This window comes from Manduca sexta, unplaced genomic scaffold (genome assembly GCF_014839805.1).
Source record: "Manduca sexta isolate Smith_Timp_Sample1 unplaced genomic scaffold, JHU_Msex_v1.0 HiC_scaffold_1151, whole genome shotgun sequence".
Classification (NCBI taxonomy): Eukaryota; Metazoa; Arthropoda; class Insecta; order Lepidoptera; family Sphingidae; genus Manduca; species Manduca sexta.
In genome coordinates this window covers 1-20,586 of record NW_023591988.1, presented here as the reverse complement: position 1 = coordinate 20,586, position 20,586 = coordinate 1, and the positions used below count along the sequence as shown (strand labels likewise).

Sequence of the window (20,586 nt, the reverse complement as noted above, 5' to 3'; positions counted from 1 at the left end):
TGTCGGCGCCGGAGCCGCCGCTCTCGGAGCCGGCGGAGCCGGGCGGCTCGGCTGGCGACGTGCGCAGCGTGCTGCCGTCCGTCGCCGCCGTGCTGCCTTCGTCGTCCGACCTGCACACATACGTGCAAATTATAATTTAGTGCAATGGATATATATTTTATATAGGTATATAACTGACGTGAAATGTGAAATTGTGAAATGCGAAAATTGTGTGCCAATAATGTAATTGAAGGTAAAGATACTATTATAAACGTATTTAAAACCTAAAAGTGTAACTCTCTAGAATTATTTTAAAACCAAAAATAAAAGTGTTCCATGAAATAAAATGCGATATGACGCTACGTACCCGGGCGGAGAAGCAGTGGCGTCGCTGAAGCCGGGCGCGGGCGGCGGCGGCGCGGACGGTGCGGGGGGCGCGCGGCGCGGCTGCTCTTGCAGCGACAGTGCGATCGCTAGCTCCACCATCGTCTCGTCGTCCGCATCGGGCGGGATGTCCAATAGCGCTTCTAAGCCTAATGGGCAAAAAAAACTCAAAGTGGTAATACACTAGGATTTCATAACAATTAATAAATGACGTTGCCCGTTTTGCAGCTCGTGTAAGAAAATGTCTATAGCTCGACGAAACTTAATAATCATTAAAACGTTTAGAGAAGTAAACAAAACGCGCCAAATACTCTAATAACATAATTCAAACTTACCCCCGTCAGGCGCGAGAAGGACCATAGGTTCCAGAGAATCGTCGACATCCATGAACTGTTGCTCCTCCCTTTGTTCATCTCTATTCGCGCTCAGATCCGACTCGGAGACCACTGCTTCAGTAATGGAGCTCGCAGGCTGAGCAGTTGTGACGGAGGAACCGGCGCCTGGCCAATACAATAATGTTAGACAAAGTGTTTTAATGTACGACGCAAATCTTTTATAGCCAGAGAGATGATTACTTTCGAAAAAAAAAAACAGATTGTGATGAACAAAGTCTGACAGAGTGTCATGACGTGTAGCATTTGGTTCGAATATAAATAAAGAGATGGTATTACGATATGACGTCATGTTCAATATTTTTGAACACTAAAATTGAGATTATTTTATCGATAAGCTGGTGTGTATGTAGATATGTCATACCTGGAGTGTTGGGCGGAGATGGAATGAATACGCGTCGTTTCTTGACCCTGGGACGTAGGACTCGCATTAGAGCGGCCTTGGTACCGAAACTTATATTCTGATCCTCGGCGAGCAGCAGTGATAAATAGATTTGATTTCCGAATTCGATCTATTAGAAAAAAACATTAGTTATTTCCCGTATTTCGCGCAAATAAGTTTCTGAAGTGTAGAACCTTACAAAAATTACATGGCGTAGATTAACACCTCATTACTCACAGATGATGTATATTACTGCTAAACTAATTTACTGAGTTTTTAGACTACTAGTATAAAGCGCAACGTACACATTCGTTATCGGCATGCAGCTGGAAGGCGTGTATAACGTCGGCGAGCGCGTGCAGCGTGTGCTCCGCGTGTCGCAGCCCGTACGACAGCACGGCGGGCGGCCTGCCGCCGCTCGCCCGGCTCCGCCGGTGCTACTGCGGCATGCGGTGAGTCGCCACAGCACGCTCGTCAGCAGCACGCACAGGTGCGGCTCCTTCTTCTTATCCTCTTCTGTCACACTCTTCCATAGCACCGACCAGTCACCTCGAGGATTGAAAAAAATGTAAAATGGTGTACTAAAGTCACATTTAGTTAAGGTAGTTACAAATTTTACGATTTATTCAAGTAAAAATCTGAACTTATTTTATAATAATTTACTGCTATGAAAATTCTTGGCTTGATATTGGCAAACTTCATTCTAATTTTATACATACTGTTAGCAGGCTTCTGCGGCGTGGGCACGCTGAACTTTACAAGGTGATGTGGTCGCGCCACAGCCACACCACGTGCCAGTAGCATCAGTCTGAAGTATGCCTCCGGATCGATATTGTGCGGGTCGGGGGTGTCGCGCAGTTCTCGCAGCGATGAGCATACGTATTTAAGTATTGCTTGATCCTTGTACTGATGGTAGTGCGAGTGGTGGACGGCCCGTAGCAAGCACTGCGCACGCGCGTGCAGGTGCGGCGGCGCGGGCGCACACAGTAGCTTGCGCGCCGCCTCAGCACCTCCCTCAGCCCCCGCCGCCGCGCCCGTGCTGGCTGCCGCGCCGGCGCCCAGCTCCAACGCTTCTAACGCCGCGCAAGCCAGACGTTCCAGTGGACTGGGTTTCCATGCGCCGCTAGCTCCTTCTGCTTCCTAAATAAGGAATATTGTTTTTAGAAACTTTACTTACCTAAAAACTTAAAGACAAAAAACAAATAGCAAATCCATTACACTTACTTGGACGACTTTACTGGACGACGGGCATGCGGAAGGATCCTCATTCTCTTCGGGCCAACCGAATTGCTCTTTGTTTTTGCCATAAACCTAAAAAATAATTTCATTTACAAAAACATTTTCTTCGAATATAAAAACAAAATTATAATCTATATAAATTTTCCATTAAACAATAATTTATCGATACTCACTTTAATAGAATCAACCATTGTTACTCCATCAGGGTCCTGCGACGGACCGAAGTTGAGGAGCAGTTTCTTGTCGCATTGCAATGACTCCTCCCTTGTAAGTGGGATGTCAAACCAACGGTTGCGAACAACGACCGTTTGGATCGACCTACCGTATACCTGCAAGACAAAAAATATATACATGGTGCGTGTTGCAAATAGTTAAAATCAATAATATCCAATTTACTAATGAAAATGACCATTTGCCCTTTGACTCCGGCGTGCTATAACAAATGAAAGTAAAAAGAAATTTAATTTTTGCTTTCAAGTGATGTAGAAATGCTTATGAGTATATTAATCCCTTTGAACGCCAAGCTGCCACAACAGGGTTTCTTAAACATGGCATATCTCAAGGGAAATGTTTAATTATTTTGTGAAAATTATTAAGAAGTCATAAAGAGTTCCCAATTTACATTTTATGTCCTTTACGGTCTTTGGGACCCATTTTAAGAAACCTTGCCTTATCCAGAACTATTTTGGACGCTACAATAAAAAAGTTATAATTAGCTGCAAAGTAGCTGGTGATAGGTAATATCAAAATATTGATATAAAGTGAATAAAAATGATATTTTGCTTTGAATCATTGATGTGTTTTAGGCTCATAAGAACTACAATATCAAACTAATACAAGCGAATTTAAATGTGTGTAATGAGATATTACTTGTGGCTGGTTTTAATAATCGATATTGCAAATAGTTTGTCGACTACAAGGGCCTATATTAAGTACGAACACTATATACAAATTTCACTGCTTGAAGGAGTGTTCGTCCCATGTAGTCGACTTACTACACTGGCGAATTAAAAATGTTACTTAGCTAGCACGTGAGGTTGGCGTTCAAAGGTTCATAAAGGTGGTGCCTTGGTAATATACACTTACCTCGATAAATGATGGTGTTCTGGCAACATCCTGACTGCCTAATAGCACTCTTATACCGCAAATAACCATATTTGGATCAGAGTTGATCACTTCCATCGAGAATCCACTCATTTTCGTGGAAACTACGTATAGACCTGCACCAAAATAAAAAGGAAATGGACTAAAAGGATCACTCTACATGTATTTAAAATCTATCTCATCTCCATGTTTATAAAGCGAATCCAAAGTGAGAGATTTAAAATCAACATTTAACATTACCTGCAGTGTTGAGGCGATGTTTGATTTGCGCCGTGTTGTACACTTGCAGCAGGTCGTTACCGCCAAACTCGATGTCGGTCATGGCGACACAATGCTCGAAAAGTCGATAGGGAACTGCGGCGTGCCATTCGCGCTTGACTTCGTGACGGTCTATCAAATAATATCGATAATATATTTATTCAATTCAAATCGATATAGTGTCAAAAACTAGCCAGTTGCATTTTCTTTCATAAATCTATGAGCATTATTTTTAAATCAGGTCAAAGTAAGTTACGTCACTAAAAACAACGTCACGCCGCTCGTGACTTTTTAGCGCCGCTAAAAATATTATAAATGGTTATACAGTACGAAAATAAGATACTGTTACCTGCTGTGCCTTTCCTTTGGCATGGTGCAGCGGCTGTTTAGGTCGTCGTCGCGGCGCATGCGTGGGTTGTATGGTCGGCGCGAGCCAATACCCTGTGTTCTCGTTACTCGCTGCGTACATGCGCAATGACCCGTCCTCGCAGAGAAGTATGAGCGTACTCTTCTGTTCGCCGCCACCACCGCACCAATGGCGGACGGCCACCATGTCCGTGATCTTGGCTTTTGCTGGTACCACCTATCGATAAGACCAATATAATTTAGGAATATTTTTATAGACGCATCGTATTACTACGTAAATCTAGGGTTAAATGTCGTAGTACTATTCAAATAATTATAATAAAATGACGATTTCACAAAACTCTCATTGTGACGTAATTTTGAGAAATTAACTTAAAGCCTGATTCACGTTTCAAGTATTTTTTATTTGATAGTTATTGTATTAAACATATTTTTAGATTATGTATTTTGTAAACAAAAAATAATAGTGACATTTACTCAGAAGTTATGAAACAAGACCTTAATGTATCAGAATCTTATTGATATTTCCCCTGCAATCTAGCTATAGATAAGTCAACAATTTTTACGAAATAATAATAACGATAATTATGAAACAAACCTTAATCTCCTGCACAAATATGTTCGTAGGCGTCAACATGAGTACGACAGGGTTGTTGGAAGCCTGCATGACGGCAGTGACGAGTCCTGGATGTCCGGGCACTTCAGCCCACTGGCACAGAGACTGCACGCCGCCCTGCTTGCCGCCGCCGCGACCGCCGCCCTCCTTCTGCGTCGCTGCTGCTGATAGCGTAATCATTGCCGTTCCTAGACAAAATATATATATCAATATTGTTTGTTTCCTAAAAATAGTATTTTATCATTAGATAAATAAATCGATGGCTTTATTATATTAAGTATTGAAATAAAAGTTAAATATATTGTAATGTTACCTTTAACACTCTCTTCCACATTGTTCAACGGAGCTAGGAAACTCTTTCCTTGTGCGTAAGAGAAGAATAGCATTTTCAGAGTGTGCGAGTAATATATCGATACTCCGCCTCCGCCAACCAGACCAGCGACATCCTGTTGTAAAAGCAAATTATTTTTAAATATACTTGAAAATTAATATAAAAATATATAATTATTTGACTTTTAAGACAATCGTAAGAAATGTCGATATAATTAGGTTATATGGCTATTCACTATGTATATAAATCAATACTTTATAATGCAATGAAACAATATGATGAAATAAATGAAATATAATTTTATTCCTTTAATACACCAATATTACCTGTATTTCTGGGTGTAAAACTTCAAGTGTGTTAGTAACGTAGAATGTGCCGAGTGCGGCGCTCGACTCTTCAGTCATCGGCTGCCAGTAGATGTGACCGGCGGAGCTCATGCAGAGCATGTGGACTACGCCGTCTTGGTAAACGAAGGTTACGTCTCGGACCTGTTGGAAATTGATTATTTATTACTGACAATACTGTATTTCTTTCTACCTACTGTTGACGCAAGGGCACCATAACAATCATTGAAACCAAACTACCTCTCATGCTTTTTAAATATAGATTTTAAGACGATATAATTCAACATTTTATTTCTGTAAATGCTGTATAATATAACAAGCGTCATGAAATGTACCTTTCCGCTGGGCACGAGGAAGTGATGTGTGGGATTATTCAAGTCTTTGCTAAGGTCGAATATCTTGACGAAGTCTGACGTCACGAGGGCAAGTAGTATCTGCGATCCAGGAAGCCATAGTGCTTTGATGACGTAGTTGTTGCCTTCCAAGGCGGTGTTCAACACTAAGTGATCTGCTACAGCACCTGTTGACATATTATTAACATCTAATATTGTATCCACACTAAGAGCGTGTAGGTCAGGGGGTCGTCGGTAATAACTAAAACAAAGACTAATATTTTTTGCTACTTGTAGTAAACATACTTCTTAACCCTTTAATTGAAGTGAGGATGACTACTAAAAATGATCATGATGATTACATAGCTAAATTAAACTAATTATTTAACTATAATGGCAATATTCAATCCAAGTATAAGACCACGCTCTACCGCCTTATAAAACCAACAAGTAAACATAACGTTAATATAGTACAATGATAGCTCACCACCACTGTTGACAGTGAGCACGTGGCACTCTTTGAGTCCACACACAGCAAGCAAATCTTCGTTCCACGGATTGCCGCTCAGGCTGAGCACCGTGAACGGTATGGGGAGCGGAGGACAACCTAGTCAGAGTCAGCTTGTGTTTCGACGAGTCGGCCTGCTTCAACAACGCCGAGAGTTGTAACACTGTGATTTTTCCTGAAAACCAAGTGGTATGTTAGGAGCGATAACAGCTAACGTCACACTCTATGGCGCTTTGAAGTTAGTCACGAAGGGCATCCGGGCCAGCGCAACGCCGGGTCGTTAGGCACGGTGAACCTAATATAACCGCTCAGCCGCCCCTTCACGAAGGCTGGGCGGTAGTAAGCACTTTTTCAGCAAAACAAAAAAAACATCACGAAGGGCGCCGTCACGCTGATTACCGTCTCTTTTTAATTATAATTGGAAACTAGTATCTTGGCAATAAACACTAATAGCAACTATTTATACATTCGATGGGCCGCTTCTCTGTGTTACATTTTCATCTTACCTTTTTCATGCGAGACAGCGAGGTGCTGTCGCCGTCCGTGCGGAGAAGCCAAGCAACACATGGCCACACGACGCAACTTGTGCGCAGACATCAGCTGCCGTATCGTTTGCCCATTCTCGCCCGTATACGACATGCGCACGTTCTCGAACGCGCCTTCCTGCGAGCCTGGCGTCCGCATAGATAAAAAATGAATGCCTTATTCGACTAACATAAATTAGGAAATAATTTCATGATTGACTTCTATTTGATATATTTTTGATATCTACGAAATATAAACATTGGCGTAATGAAGAGTTTGTATATCTACATGACATGTACTGCATGATAAGTTTTCGAGTTAAAATATATTTAAAAATTCTACAAAAACTACTACTCCTATTGAATTTATTTTTAGAATTATTTATTTGTTATAAAAGTTCCAAAATTATAATTAAGTAAAACTTATAACCTTCTGATTTCCCTTCGAATTGTTGCACTTCATTCAAGCAAAAAGAGAAAAATAATCGTGTCAACTTTAGGTTCATAACCAAATTACAAATTATTTTTATTGAATTAAAAAATAAAATACAATTTTTGGTCGTTTCTTTTTTTCGTTCTTGCTCAACATGACAATAATAATGTATACCCAATACTTCCACAATTAAAGAAAGGCATTATGATAACATTTCATCATATTGTGTCAAGTGATGAATTTTCATATAGTGGAGATAACAATATTTGCATGTTTGTATTTATGACATATACCAAACCAGTAACTATAGATTGTTTTACCATGTCAGATCCTAAAGCTTTAAAGTTAAATGCACCCATGAGATATTAAGATAATATTGAATGATACAAATAAAAATATAGATACTGACCTAGCGTGGGCAGCATGAGGCTGTCAGTGTGAGTGAACCGTTTCTCGCCGAGGTGTAGCTGTGCGAGTGCTCGCTGCGCGCGTCCGTGCGCGCCTGTGGGAGTGTTGTGCTCGCACGCCGCGCGCACTGGCGCCGACAGCGCCTCCAGCAGCTGCCGCACGCGCTCCATGCACGCACCCCAGCCGCTGTACGACGACAGGAACCCGCGACAACCTTACACAAAGCATTTCAATTCATAACATAGCAAGGAAAATCACTTTAAACAACCTGATAGTTTATACCAGTATACACTGATCGGTAGGAGAGTCGAAAACGCATACGTTACCTTGAATATTAGCAGCTAGTAACGGCCGACGTGGTGGCGCGAGCAATGCAGGAGGAGAGGGACTGGAAGGGCGGCGGCGCAGAGATGGTGTGGGCGCCGATTCTTCGGCTCCACCGCGCGCCGCACCGCCAAGAGTCACCGAACGCTTTACTAGCGCCTGGCAACTGCAAGACATAATAATTATGTTTATTTATCCAGTGTTGCATATTTCTGCATAAATAAATTTTCGTCACCCAGCAAACTAACAAATTGATAACAGATTAATTGCACATTCAACAATGGACCTATATGCCTGTGAACTTGGTGGCATTTGTATTCAATTAATGCCTAATTCTTATTTTTCCACAAAATACCGAAATAAACAACATACCTGGAGTCGGGTTTCGCGCCGCAATCGCAGAAGAAGTTGCCGAACTTGGCATACGACACGTCGTGTCTCTTTTGTGACAGACGCGCGCGCACACCGTACACACGCCCACGCCATCCACCATCTTGCAGGTGTGGCAGTGATACCAGTGCTGGTTCATGAACTCTCGTTGCGTCACCGTGAACGTGCACAGCTTGTATTGCAACATTGCATCTTCATCCTGGACAAGTAAACAGTATTCGATTAGTAAATCGATCATCAGCTATGTGTCGATTAAATTTACTATCGATTAGTGAAGTTTATTACAAATGATAAACGAATACGTTACATTAACTACCTTCGTTTGACTGTTGTCAATTTACGCAATACGTAAAGAAATATACTTACCGAATCATCCGCACTTGTGTCATCGTCATCTTGTTGTTCATCCGTATATTCAAAGTCAAATCCGAGATCAGCGGGCGATTCCCAAGTTGGACTAACGGATCGCCAACCTATGAAAGACAATATTAATTTATATAACCTATAATAATAAAAATACAATTATTTCCAAAAAAAATAAATACACATTACACACATATACGATGATAACTTTAATAGGTATACTAAGATGGATATCTTACTATGAGGTTGTGTCGTGTTGATGGCATGCAGAGAGTCAGCCAGGTACGAAAGCAGCACGCAAGAGGACTATCTGCGGCGCCAGGTTACCATCAACCTGGCCTTCCTCCAACTTCTCCAGTACTTCTGGACTACTAAGATTATCGACGCTGCAATTTAAAAGTTATCATTGCACAACTATAACATGTAAATTAACTTTTAAGACAAAAAGAACATCTACATTTATGAGTAAACAGAAATTTTAAATTAGATGAAAGGGTATGGCTATTTTTATGAAAATAGTATGAAGTAAGTTAGCCACTATACGTGATTCTTTATTCTTGAATTATTTAAAATCATAACACAAAAAATCGCAACTTTTCGCAGACACGTCGCATGATATTGTATACTAACCAAGCCGACAGCCAGCCGACAGCCGCGGGGGAACAGTTGGCGGTGATCGCCGCCGGCGTGCGCGTCCGCCAGGCGGCACATCTCGCGCAGCAACAGCGGCGAGCACGGACTCTCGCCGCACACCGAGATCAGCGTCGACAGCATGCGCTCGCTCACGTTCTCACTGCTGTAACAAGGGACAATATAAGTGTTAATATTTTATTTGTGTCTTGTAAGATTATGTTATCAGATAAACCTACAGACAGAACGTGATTTCATGTATTAATATTTTTAATTCTTTACAACTGCTGTATTACATCTTAAGAACACATTGGCTGTTGTATTACGATATTATACTATGGTAATGTCAGGATCATACCAATGCTGCACGACATGTTTGCAGAGTGCTGATAGCAGCGCAGCGTTGTCATTGGCGTTGTCGGTGAGCGGCGCCTGCGCGGTGTCTGCGGGTGCGGCCGCGCTAGTTGCCGCAGCGCTGCTTTCCTTACTGCCGTCCGACCAGCTGCAACTTTCTGTGCGGAAACCATAAAATTAATGAGAAATCAATATCCAATGAAATAGTTGTTCTGAAAATCCTGGTGACGCATTTTGTAATTAATTTAAGACCATCAGTAATTTTTTTTTGTGGTAAATAACCGTTATTATGAATAATATAATAACAAACCTGAATTACCAGATTGTTGTGCAGTTTCAGACTGAGCCCTGGGCGCTGGAGATCTGCGAAAGAACATTTGAATTAGAAATTCATAGCCCTTAATTATTTTCTAAGCATTCATACGCAACAACTAAATGGAAACTGCATAGAATGCATGATTATAAAAAGCCGAGCTTTTCAAATAGCTGCAAACACTAAAGTTAGTAAACTTAATACATTGAGCAATACAAAATAGATGCGGTGTAACGAGGATTTGTATACAGACATCCGTCTTATTAAACACCATTCAACAGCAAAATTGTTTGCTATTGAATGCTATCATGTAGGAGTAGGACCTTATTGGAACATAGGAATAATAAAGAAGAACATCAAGAAGTAAAATTGGTGTTATTTAATTTGAGTCAGGCATTATTCATATTAAAATGTGGCCCTAAAACGCTGAAAAGGCTTGCAACAGTTACCAATGGTGTTGCCAGAGCCAGCCTTGCCTATTTACAGGGGTGGAGTGAAGTGTCCTAATGAAACTTTTCTGTCAGATGATATGGGTGCCAGAAACCGACCCTGAAATATTAACTACCACGCACACGCTTCGTTTTTTTTAAGCACAAAAAGTGTATGTGCATACGTGATACTAAAGGCGTGCAAAGCCGCAATCGTGTTCATAATAATCAGTCTTGTACTGTCATCCCACTCTACCCGTAGGCTAGCTCTGGATGTGACAGTCGGTTAGTTATAAACCTATACAACTCACGGCGCTTCGAACACATCGACGGGCATGTCGGAGTCGCGCGGCGGCGGCGTGCTCGCTAGTGCGCGCCGCGCCGTCCCCCTCACTGCGGAACACCATGCTTACTGTACGCACGGACGCGGCGCGGGCGCACGTCATCTCACACAACACTCAAACACACAACGTCGCACAACTCTACTGACCGTGCATAAATAGGATACGCTTATTCACCCCACACTTTCGTAAGGTAACGACCGAAGAACAAAATTTGGTCCTTCAACCCGGACAAAAATTCTCGTCTTTACGTGATGCATTGTCTATATATATAAAATAAAACCAGTACTCACGGCGCTTCAAACACATCAACGGGCATGTCGGAATCGTTTCGCTGTGGCGGCGTTTCGTTCGAACGCTGCGTGTAGTCAACTTCGCTGCGGAACACGGTGCGCAGTGTGTTGCGCAACGCAACCGACGATTGGCCGCCGCGTCAGGGGCTGACGACGTCGGCGTTGGTAGCTCGGTTTCTGTTGGAGTGCCGTTTGTTGTCCCGGCGGCGCCGGTGGTGGACGCTGTGAAAAAAAATCAGTTAAGAGCGTTTACGCATCCGCGCGCCGTATGTCTCGAAAACAGCACTTTTCGAAGGAGATAATATCCATCAAAACATTATTTTAAAAACATATGAATTAGTAATTATTATAGAAAATTTTGTTGTCTAAAAAGTTAGTAGAGAAAATTTTTAGATTTTTTGAGTATTTGTAAATTGTTTAATGATTACTGAACAGAGGTTTTCAAATTTGCGTTTCGAACGTCTATTTCGAAGCTCAAAATATCTTAAACCACTAAGGAACATAAAAATATGTTATTTTTATCTAACTAAAAAAGATCCTGGAAGAAAAAAGTTAGTAGAGAAAAATATCTTTTTATGTTTAATTCATGAGAAACAAAAATTCAAAGAATTCGAAAATTTCAGAAATGTTGGTCATTTAAATGATTTTTTTATCACTATATCGTACTTAATTGAATATAATATTGGATTACTATAATAGAAGAACATCTCCTTAAAAACATACAATTTAAAAATTCTACAAAATTAGTTCTGTTATTTTTCTATAAATATTTTAAATACCACTATAAAACGCAACGCGTAAATCGTTTCAAATTAGTCCGCCTTGAGGCTTTCTAGAGAGGACGTATCGCTCGTCGCTCCGGCGAGACTCCAGTTGGACTTTGCTGTGCGTAGAAAAATAGTCACGTGTATACAGTGATTGCCACATCTTAGTACTTTAGTAAGTAAAATATTTTTTTCTTTAATGATTGACAATAATTTTAGTAGGTACTATAAATTATTATTATATTATTATGTTTCAGACACAATAGGAAGTAAAGCTATTTCTAGGCAAGAAAAGGAAACGTAACAACGCTGAAACTTCGGCTAAAGCAAAAGCTAAAAGATTGATGTACTAATGTTATAACATGCGTCTGTAGTTATGGTTGTTGCTTTTTACTCATTAAACACTTGAGCATAGTTACTGAAGGAAAAATGGAACCTTAAGCTAAAACAATTAGCCCATTGAAATGTTACATGAGCTTTGTATTTTTTAGAGGACCCAATTTTATTTTTAAAACATGTGTGGAGGGTCAATAGAAGCTTAATCTCAAGTTTGTGAGGTCGCCCCCCTTGTCCCCTGGCCGCCATCATGGTAAAAGGGGTGAAAACACTTTTTTCGCGATATCTCGGAAACTATGTGTCTTACATAAATTTTGTAAAGTCAAAATTTGTAGCAAATTGTTTTGCCTACAAATATGTTTATATAACTTTTTGCCCTAAATTAAAAATTAAAGAAGTTATAAGCAAAAATGTGAGAAAATGTTTATAAAAGTTTTCTTTTTTGCTCTATAACTTTTTTTTACATTTTACAAAAAAATTACCTCAAACTAACTTGTAAATGATCTTTTGAGGAAAATTGTTCCCTATAATTTTTTTTTATTTCATTCATTTAAAACGCTGTTACAGCGCTCCAAAGTTTACCGGGTTCGTCAATGCTCATGAGAATCCGGTCGAAACAAAATGTTTAACTTATTTTTGATTTTTTTATTGTAAATATATTATTACAATTTTTTTGTTAAATTCGTACAACTTTACTTATTTATTCCTAACTCTTTCTTTGCCATAGAACTTACCAAATTTAACTTATCGAATGTTATGCAGGTAGAAAAGGTATGAGTTACCATTTGGGGATAAAGGAGAAAAACATATTTGCAGGCAAAACAATTTGCTACAAATTATGGCTTTACAAAATTTTTGTAAGACGTATAGTTTCCGAGATATCGCGAAAAAGTGTTTTCACCCCTTTTCCAAGATGGCGGCCGGGGACAAGGGTGGCGACCCCACAAACTTGAGGTTAAGCTTCTATTGACCCCCACACATGGCCCAAAAATAAAATTGCGTCCTCCAAGAAATGCAATATTCGGTCCTTAAATTGTAACATTTCAATGGACTAAACGCACATTTCAAAACTCGTTTTACGCCCGCGGCGTGCGCGGTTGTATGCGGTACCCGCTGTATTGGCGGCCAACTAGTAGAATCGTGCGGGCCACGGTAGCACCAGCGCGCTCTGTGGTTAGTAGGTGGGCGACTGCAGTAGTCGGTAGGGAGGGTGGTTACAGAAATCTGACGCCATTTTCCCCTCCATTGTGATCGTTTCTGATATGTGTCCATGGCGTTCTGGAACTCAACTGACCGTTAACTGTCCATCTTGTAACCGCCCGCCTTGCGATAATCGCTCGCCAAGTTTGCAGGACATAATCGGAACCGCGGTGGTTACAAATCGCACAGATCTCCGGTCGTCATGAGTTTGGAAATAAAACAGCCGTTTCTCAACCACGGCGGGCGCGAGTAAAACCGCTTCGTGAGTTCTTAGCCTTATAGAATCACTTTGCTGTCCCGTTGTCAAAACGTTTACAACTCGCCAAATACCCAGTCCGCGAGTCCCACTCGCACTTGGCTGATTTTTTGCATAATGCATAGGTACGCTTACTTTCAAATAACAAGGTTTTTATGTTCACTGGATGCGCACCGTTAAGAAAATTCAAGTGACGAGAGACGGAATCCTATATCTTTCACCTCTTTGAACCTTAGAAATAAGGATTTGGTAATTTATGTAGCTAGTGAATAAAACTACTAGTAGTAGTTAGTATACCTATCTTCTTAACTATTTGGGCTAGTTTAGGTTTACACGCTCACATCAATTTTACATATAATTTTATCCTGACGTTTAACCCTGTGCAGGTTTCGGCGTCATTATACTTGTATAAATTAAACGCGTCTAGATCCATATGCAGTTTTACTTAAGTATGTAGTGTTTGCATAAACTTCGATAACGATAATAGTATATTCTATATATTTTTTTTAATTTTTAGGTAATCGTGCCTAATATTACACTCAAAATAAATAAGGTTATTAAAAGCCGCAAAATTATAGATTTTCAATATTTTTTGGATCAAATTAAAACACTCAATAACCACAACAGAGCAACAGGTTGTAGTATCGAACATTTACAACTATTGAAAGAGAATGTTTGCTTGCAGTCAACATTTTTAATGAAGTGTAATATGTGCAATATGGAATTTAAGCGCTAAGAGATATACTGATAGTATGGACGTATATCGTGGAACTGTGAATGGAGCTATGATGACTGAAGTTGGTAGATCAAATTTAAACGAACAGTTAGCTTCCATAGATTTACCAATATTAACGCAAAATGTTTACATGAAATGTTACGACAAGTTAGCTAAATGATTGAAATTAGCTGCAGAGGACAGGATGCAAGAGGCCGCTAGGGAAGAAACTGATAAAGATGTTGCCTGTGGCGATGTAAAAGACGGTATTCCCATACTTACAGTCAAAGCTGACTGCTGTTGGTCAAAAAAATTACAGAACCAACTATTTTGCTTCGTCGTGTGTCGCAAATATTATGCAAAACTATGGATATAAAACTGGTAAATTGTTATACATGGATGTACAATCGATCGATTGATGATCGATGTCACTGAGAAGCAATACCTATTAAAAAAACTATCCAAAAAATATAACCAACTTCCGAAAAAAAGAAGTCTTTTTATTTCTCACTTTTTAGTTACACACCTAAAAATGATATCTCATTACATACACCTTCTGACTCAAAATATAAATTCCAATATGTAATTTCTAATGACTTAATTTAAACTTTCAATACGCTAAATATTAAAACTGCAGATCTATGGAGTAATTATGTGGTCCATTATAAACATCGTAGCACAGTAATTTTCCTGATTTATTGTCTGATTACGGAGTTCTGGTGCCTATCTTTCGGCTTCATGATGAGCTCCACTTTACTAGTAAGGGTATTTTCTAAATGCAAATGCTTAAATTTTTAAGCATTTGCATTTAAAAGTGAAAATAACAATTTGTAAAATTGCCGTTAAAATTTGTTAAAAATGTTTATTTTTTTATAATTACAAAATGATACATATAAACTATTTCATGATGAATTCTTATATATTTAATAATAGAATTCTTCATTTATCATAAATTCATAAATCATAAGTTACATTCCAATTAGATAATTAAAGCGAAAAGATCAAAATTGGTTGGTCTGACTATAAAGATAGCCGACGCGCTAACTCTACGCACACAGCTACGCAACGGCTCTGTGTGAGTGAATTTTGCGAAGAATTACCTATAGTTGACTTCACGCGCGGCACGTAAACGCTCTTAACATGGGAAAGAAATAAAAATGAGACTCATGAACTAAACAGAATTTAATAGACGCCAAAAACAAAAACGGCGAAAATTGGGGTGGCCGAATTTACATCCGTCTTTCTTTCTCTTTAGGGAGCAGGGTTTATTCGTCTTTCTTAAATTTTACGTGTTGTCTTAAAATCAACTTACCGGGCGAACCCATGCATATATGGGAAAGCAAGCAAGCTAGCTTCTGTTGATCCGCAACACCAATAAACTTGCACACAGATATGCAAAGGGAACTATTCAATTCGGAACTCTCACAACCAGCAAATATCTTGATAAATAGCCTAAAACAAATCATTTTTTGCAAATTTATAATTTTGTATTTAGTACAAATTTATCCCATGTACAATTTTCGTAATAACTTACTTAATAACCCTTTCAGCGTATGGCGTCCGTGCGTTTGGCGCAGACAGAAGAATTTTACCGAGCGAGAACTCTGAGTTATCGCAGAACACGCCTTCATACGCCGACCTTCCTGCAGGACGATCTAGAATCTTCTCCCAATATTTCACCGACACAAACAAGTAAAAGTTTTAGTATAGAAGGTCTGCTCTCACCAATTTTATATGGAATTCGAAATAAAAAATCCCGTGACTTATAATCATTTACAGTCTACATTTTCAATTAATGAAAATGAATAAACCCGAGCCATTATCTTACCATATGTCTTAAAGTTTTCTCAGTGGAAGGCTGCAGATGATCGACGAGCACCGGGTACGTGGTCTTCAAGATGTGTTCATGTATGATGCTGCTCCGCGCGGTGCACTTGCGGCACCAGCGCGTTTAGAACGGCTGCTAGTAGCTCGGCCATGAATTCAACGCGCCCGTCCGTCTGCACGCAATACGAAACATTTTTATTGAAATCCACTGTTGAGTAAACTAGTATTATAGATTATATTATAGTATTATATTATATAGTACATGTATCATTCACTTTTATACCTGTCCTGAAGTTAGCAACGGGTAGCAACTTTGCTGTTGTTTTGTATAATGAAGGACAACAGACGTCTAAGATATGTGAAGGGAATAACTTCAGGACGGCCATGAGTTTAGTATTTCTAACGTCAGTTCATTAAAATTCGAAAACACAAGCCAGCATAATTCTTTTGACAGCCGTGGACATCTCGTTATTTACTGGTTGATATTATTGGACAAAATTTTACTAAAAACCAGGTTCAATCATGAACGTTCCTAAGTTATTATACCCACTAAAAAAACGAATGTACTTACAAACGCCGGCACGATAAGATCCAAGGTCCTCCTGGTAAGGTCCGCGCTATCAAGCACGGTGGTGACACCCACTTCGAGCAGTTTACCAGCCGAACACGCGAGCATCATCAGCGAGTTGCCGATAGAGTACTTCGAGTTGGCGCTGATGGCCTCGCAGTGAGAGTTCACTAGATCAAGGACCGCGCTCTCTGATGGTATGATGTGGTACGCGTAGGCCTTTAGGGGGATAAGCTTTTTTAGATCGAGTTCAAATGCATAGTAATGTAGTATCAGTAGTATGGCTATTACAAATTTTATTCTTATCTACTATTTGAACCATTTATTCGTCTCGTCACTTCATTGTATAGATTTTTTATACTATTTATTGATTGTTAAACGGTACCAAGTGGCGCTGTACTAGTTCTAATTTAGTTCGATCGCTCAGAACCGTAGCGCGCTTGATAATTCATACAAATTACTGTTCTCATCAGTCACTAGCATAAATAAAATAAAATGAAAACTGAACCCCGTGCACTCACTAGTTTAATGACGACAGCGATGGTGGGCGCGGTGGAGAGGCGCTCGAGCGCGGAGGCGGCGCCGGCGGGTAGTTGCGAGCGCAGCCGCGCCCAGCGCGGGCGGCGGCGGTGTTGCCCGGACGCCGTGCCTCATCGGCGCCGACGTCGCGCACACCTGCCAGCGCGCCGCCGCCACCGCCAGTTCGGACGGGTTCGTCGACGACTCCAGCAGAGGCTCCAGTTCCAGGTCCGCGCTTACTCTACACACACGAACGTAACAATATAAGTGTATACTAGATAAACTGAACCAAATACTACTCAACGACGAACAACACAACTCTACCGTGAACAAAAATTATAATGTAAAGAACAACTTGAAAAAATATTATTCTTTAAAAATTTATTGAGCTACATTTACAACTTGGGTATTTTTTAATGTTATCTTATATAAAAGACAATTATCTATATAAAGACAACAAATAAATATAAAGAAAGTGTATCAAGATAACTCACCGACAGCAGTTTAATATAGTTTCCAGCAAGTCGAGCAGGTCGTACATGAATTTGTGTGGGTCGGTGAGCGCCCGGAAGTCGGTCAAGGACAGCTTCAGCCTTACAAGCACCGCGTCGCACGATATAACATCCAACAGAGACGGCAATCCATTCGCTGGACAAACAAGAATTTTAAGAATCTTATCCATACTTATAAATGCAAAAGTAAGTTGGTCTATCTGTCAGTCTTTCGGGGCTGAACCACTGAACCGATGTCGATAAAATTTTATATAGAGATAGTTTTAGACTCTATGAAGGACATAAAATTAATTTTATTTTATATACATGACGTTTTTTATCAATTTTTATTTCTAACTTACGTCCAATATTCTGCTTCAGATGCTTGATGGTTTCGGATGCAAGCCATGTTGTATAGTTCATGTTCTCGCAAGATGCGCTGACGCCGGCCAACAAGTTCTCGGCGTACTAAAAAAAAAAACACATCAATCATAATTTTATTCGTAACGCTATATTCAGTCACTCGATTCCAAGAATCACCGTAAAACAATTATTGTATGATGAAACAACATTTCTGCCAGCAACGACAGACAGTGTTAGTAAGAAATCATGAATCGATGTCACAGTTGAATTTATCGATATTCCCTCACCTATATCGCTAGTCGTATTGTTACTCACCTGCGTGTACATGCCCTGTTTAACCAGAGCGTCCTTAAGCCAAGGGTTGAAGACTCCTCTTTGTTGTCTGCCCTGGGCGCCCACACCACGGCATGCAGCGGCAGAGGCGACGGCAGTTCGGCGGCCATGCCGGCTTGGAGTTTGTCCATGTGCGGCGTTGCAGGTGGCATGCTTATCACTAGCCTAAAGGACAGATTAACATTTTATCTCAAGCATCTCATATGTTATTTTGGTTTACAGAAAAAGCTCATTTTTTCACACAATATCAGGATCTTAGTTTTACAAGTTCAACTCTGCCTTAATAATGTCTAACTTCAACCAAACATTTCGAATCCTCGAGTGGTATCGTACCGCACACGCAATATGATTGTACAACCATATAATTAAAACACAATATTAAAACGTCCAGTAAGTCTATCCACAACCCGTACCTCCACGCGGTCTGAAGCGTAATGTGCGGCGGTGAGCGCGGCGGCGGAGGCGTGGTGCTGCGGGTTGTCGCACACGCACGCCGAATTCAACAGCGCGAGCAGCGCGTCCAACAGCAGCGGGTACTTCAGCTTGTGCGGCGTGCCCAGCACGAAGTTACACGCGAGACCGTCGAACTTCGGGTTCTCCTGTTAGTTAATAGTGCATACATGTAATTATTGATCTTGAGGTATGAACGTGGGAAAAATAGTGTACAGCGAATAGGGTAGTCTACATTCGATTTTGTACAACAAATTCCGAGAGCAATTGAGACAAATTAATTTCATAAGTATAATAAAGTGAGCTTTTGCAGAGATAAAATTATTAAAGTGTTAACTTGCATAAGGAAACATATATAACATGACACGTTTCTAATGTATCGCGTGCCACGCTATTTTCCTTACTCCGATTGAACTTTAAATGCTCTCGTGTTACCTATCGGGTTTACACGCTTCCATTGGTTGAGTACGCACGTCACGTCATCGGGAGCTCATCGCAGTGAATTCCCGAAGTAACCTGAGATTTGATACGAAGGTAGCTTCGCCCGTTACATAAGTTCAAAAACGAGCAGTCATGTAATAAAGTTTCCTCTGACCCAAAGCAAACAGCAAATAGATGGGTGATTTATCCTGTGACCACTGGACATACAAATATATATCTAATTCTTCTCAAATAACTCTAAATGCGTATGACGATAATACTATAAAAAGGCAAAGTACAATATCCTAAATTAAAATATAGTACAATGAAGCTCCACTCACCTGATTATTAATTTCAGCACTCGTTAGAGAGTAGAACTTGGGTCTCATGGACGTCTCATCTTGGGAGAGTCGCCTATACGCCTGTTCTATAAACGGCACTTCGCATGCGTGACTTGAGCAGTCCATTAGCAGTAGTTTTGCCGCCGTTCGTGCCAGCCTCCGGCGTGGGCTGAGCCAGTCCCGGAGATATGATCAGATTCCATTCAATCTATAACAAATGTACGACGTTTAAATACATCGTAAATTTTTTGAAAGGAATCACTATCTGAGCGAGATTTATCGATATTTTTCAAACCCACTAATCTCTTGCATCTTAATTTCAACTCTATCTGAATTAAGTAAGAATAATAATGTTGAATTATTAGATATTAATAAAGATTATATCATCCTTCTATTTTATTTATATAGAATTTCTATACAAAAAAGAATGTGACACTAAAAAACCTTTACACATCTATAAACCTACTCCCCTACTCTTACAATAGTTTTACCTGTTGCAGCAAGGTTTGCGGGGCGTCATACAGATGTCTCATAAGATATTCGAGCAACAGCATCAGCCTAGTGGTGAGCACCAGTTGATGCGGCGCCAAGTTCATCGCCTTCTTTCTGTCGGTGATTCCCAAAGTTTCCACAACCTACAACAAATTCATTCAAACATAATAAACAATATATTTGAAAAGATATGTCATTCATCACCTAATTATAAAATAAAACAAACTCGATGTTTTAACTTGTCTCTATTTTGTATAGATTACATCAAATATATCGAGAGTAAAAGAATGAGTATAATCATTGAGTATAACATTTTGCTAATAATAAGTAAGCAGTCACCTTGATGATGGCGTTAGATGTCATAAGCAACACTGATTTCTTCTGCATCAGCGTCAATGAGTGGAATAGATATACCAAAAGCTGGGCATGTTCAACATTCAAATCTGAAAAAAATATATTAATCTTCAATTAACAA

The 20,586-nt window shown here is 40.1% G+C and overlaps 1 pseudogene; it reads right to left on the bottom strand.

The window, feature by feature from the left end:
• Nucleotides 1–4: 4 nt before the first annotated feature.
• On the bottom strand, nucleotides 5–20,558 carry LOC119188549 (annotated as a pseudogene).
• Nucleotides 20,559–20,586: the final 28 nt, after the last annotated feature.